Source organism: Coturnix japonica, chromosome 2, assembly GCF_001577835.2.
Source record: "Coturnix japonica isolate 7356 chromosome 2, Coturnix japonica 2.1, whole genome shotgun sequence".
NCBI classification, from domain to species: Eukaryota; Metazoa; Chordata; class Aves; order Galliformes; family Phasianidae; genus Coturnix; species Coturnix japonica.
This window is the reverse complement of record NC_029517.1, coordinates 132,900,442-132,904,154: the sequence shown is the minus strand read 5'-3', so window position 1 is coordinate 132,904,154 and position 3,713 is coordinate 132,900,442.

Genomic DNA, 3,713 nt, shown 5'->3' with positions numbered 1-3,713 from the left:
AAGAGCCAGAAAATGCCGAAGCGCGTTGGCAACCGGGCAGAGCAGCCTCCCCGGGACAACTTAGCCCTAAGCAGGGAGACAGGAGGTGAAAAGGGATCTGCGGTCAGAGGTGATGGATGAGGAGGGGGGGGGGGGGGGGGGGGGGGGGGGGGGGGGGGGGGGGGGGGGAGAGGGAGGTGGTGGGTCTCAGCCTCCTCTCTTTCCCAAACTTGCAGGAGAGAGGTGCTAACAGAGGGATGTGCAGGGACAGGGAGGGAGGGAGGGATGGAGCTCTCTTGGTCCTCATCCACCGCTAAGAAGTCTGGGACATGGGACAGGACGCTGGGGGGCAGAAATCCTCTCGTTCCACTCCCCCCCCCCCACCGCTTCCAACCCTGCAGACGGAAAGGGGGGCTGGATTTACCCCCCCCCTCCGTTCCCCTCCCCCCCGGTGGTCATGGATTCCCACCACGGTTATGCCAGTGAACAGCAACAGCCATTAACCCTTTCCCATTTATGTATGTGTGTATTTATTCATTTAACCTCTTTCCTAGCATTCCTCCCAGCTTCACCAAGGCATGGCTATTGGTGTGTATTGGGGGGGGGGGATGTCTCTCATCCTAGTGGAGTATCCTCAAGGTGTTTTTCAGGCTTGAGCAGATGGAATAAGTGGGGGGGGGAGGAAAGGTCCATTCTGTATCCTGGCAGCTTTGGGGTGAAGGTGCTGCTTCTTGAGTTTGCAGCCTGAGAAAGGTGTCCCCGGTAATGAGGAACTTAATGTAGGAGGTGGGTGAGAAGGGAGAAGGAGAAAGGAGGAAAGCAAGGGGACTCCAGCATCCTGCCAGACTCCAGGACCTGCCCCTTGCCTTTAACCCTTCCTGCTCCAGGAGGAGGAAAGCTCCTCCTTTCCCTTCAGAAGCAACCTCCATCCTTGCTGGAAAGGCACGGACCTGCCTTGTGGGGAGGCTATAATCACAGAATGATAGAATGATGCTGTTTACTCTCATCTGTGCTCCCTCTGTTCTAAAGAGGGTTATGATCACCCTCGTCCCCTCCCCATGGACACCCCAGGGACACTTCCATTCCCCTCCTTCTTGCCTCCATTCCCTGCCTTTGGCTTTTCTCCCTTCCCTTCTTCACATCCAGCCCTTTCGTCCTCTTCTCCACACTGCCAAACCCTTTTTGTTCCCCCAAAACTTCTAGGTACAAATAAATAAATAAATAAAATAAAAGAGGAAATCTTTCATCATCAGGAGCTGAACAGTAAACCCTGGCAATCCAGCCTTCCGTCGTCCCCAGCCAGCGCTGCAGCACTGCTGGCCAAAGGCATCTGTGACATCTCCAGACTCAAAGCAAGGACTGGAGCAAAGGGGCAGATGGAGCCTGAAATGCGTATTTTCAGCCGACAGGCGGCTATGCTGGATTAGCAGGGTGCATGCTCAGAATGGGAATCCCTCCCTTTCTCTCCTCAGCGTCTCAAAGTTTATTTGGTTGGCTACTTTTTTTCTTTGAGAGGTGCACCTCCAAGTCACCCAAAGATTTCTTCTTTCTGCCCAGTGTATTTGAAGCACAAGGGGGGTGGCAGAAAGCTCTCATGCAAAGCATTTGTGAGACCTGTGGGGTATCTTAGCCATGACTTCGGGTGGTGGACCAGATGGGGGACATTCGCTTTCCTCGTTCTGAGGCTTGGGTGGAGCAGGATACAGCTTGGATCTCTCCTGTGTTACAGGATAAAGAAGCACAGCAAAAGGAAAAAGCGTCAAAAAGTACTACAGGAAAAATAAATAAAAATAAATTAAATTACATTTTTAAAAAAGCCTGTTTACAGCCTCAACTGCTGCCATTGGGCATGTCGGAAATCTCATTCATCTCAATGTAAAGAAAAAGCTATTGCTGCTTATTTCTTGCAGCCCTACGTGGGGAGGTCCGTGAAGCTCCAGACCCCTCGTTGAACCGGTGAAAGAACACGACCCCCATATTTAAATACACAGAGATGAGAGTGTTTATCTCCCTGTTTGTCACTGTGTACCCTCCAGGGAGGATTGGAGTTGAGCAGCGCATGTGAGAAGCCGGTGCTTGCCAGGACTAAAGGCAGTCACCCACTTAGTTCCTTCTGTTTTGCACACTTGTGAAGGGATTAAGAAGGAATAGCTCTACCATTGTGTACCGGGATCTGTGAAACTCACTGCTGCGGGATGCTCCTGAGGACAGACAAGTCCATTAGCAGAACAAAAGATGTTCTCAACTCCTCAGTTCTCTTAAAAGCCGAATTTGTGAACTCCTTCCTCCCATCCTACCAACATAACTCAGACATAATCCCTATAGTGTTCGGCCTCTTTCATACTCAGTCTTCCTCCAAACAAACAGTGGGAGGAATATCGAGAGGAAAATAGTTTCAGTGTTTCTTTATATTGAGAACTGTGGGGTCAAATTTAGACTTATTAGGGTCAAATTCACATTGGGTGGGGCAAAATTCACACTTGGTATGAATAGCTTGAAATTAAACATACTGAACCACACAGAAACATCCTTTCACTGCAAAACTCTGGGTTTCAGCTTTACCAGTTCAACACAGCCTGACATACTGGTGAGACCTGGGAAAGCGTGGAGAGGGCAGGAAAGAGCCATTATAGAATCGTTATGATTGGACTGGATGATCTTGTAGGTATTTTCCAACCATGGTGATTCTGTGATTCTATGATCAAGGTTGGAAAAGACCACCAGGATCATCTAGTCCAACCATCAACCCATCACCACCATGTCCACTAAACCATGTCCCCACAGTGCACAGGGACATCCAAGGTCTGGGAATCACAAATCTGGATATAAAAACAAGAAAAATAAAATAAATAAAAATAAATGAAAAGATAGAAATTATTCTAACAAATGGGAAGATGTTAAAACACTGAAGATATTTATCCTAGAGGGAACTGCACTATATCTACTATCTGACTGCATTACTGCAGAGTACAGAATGACACTACTGCTAGTGAACTCAGAACTGGAGTGTCCCAAATGGACACATACATAAAGGGAATCTCACTAACAAGTTTTCAATTCTTGTTTATGTCTTTCTGGAAATTGTATTTGCAAAGGGGAAAGTACTAAACACCTTATAAGGATAGCAATGGCAATAATAATTATAGAGCCTTTAACCACAGTAGCTGCTGGAAACTGATAACCACGGTATTAAAACTATGGTTAACACAATAGGTTAATTTGATGGTGGGAAAAACAGTTTCATGTGCAGAGCTTGCCTTGGGAATGTGTTTCCCAAGCAGAGCTATAGATGGCAGTACGTAGTATTTACGGAGTTGTTTCCCCAAGTAAATCTTATTTTAGCAGAGAGCAAGAGAATTTCATTTCCTTGTAGTCACAACACGCTATGATTGAGAACTCCTAAATCAAAGCAAAAAAAAAAATATAATGGAAATACCCAGCAAGAGGAGCTTCTTACCTGGATACCAGCAAGCGGAGCATGAAATATAAAATATCTTAGTGCTGCATAGGATTGTGTATCCCTTTTCACAGGGCGATACCTGGACAGTGGAACAGGAAATGAACTTTCCATACTGGGAAAAGCTTAAGAAGTCGAAACTGTAACTTCACAAATCGCTTTCACATATTGGCAGTTCAGCACGGTGCATGAATTTAATTCAGGCCAAAGTACTTCAACTTACATTACTACTTTTTTGTTTGTTTGTTTTATTAGCATGAGGTTAGATTTCAAAACT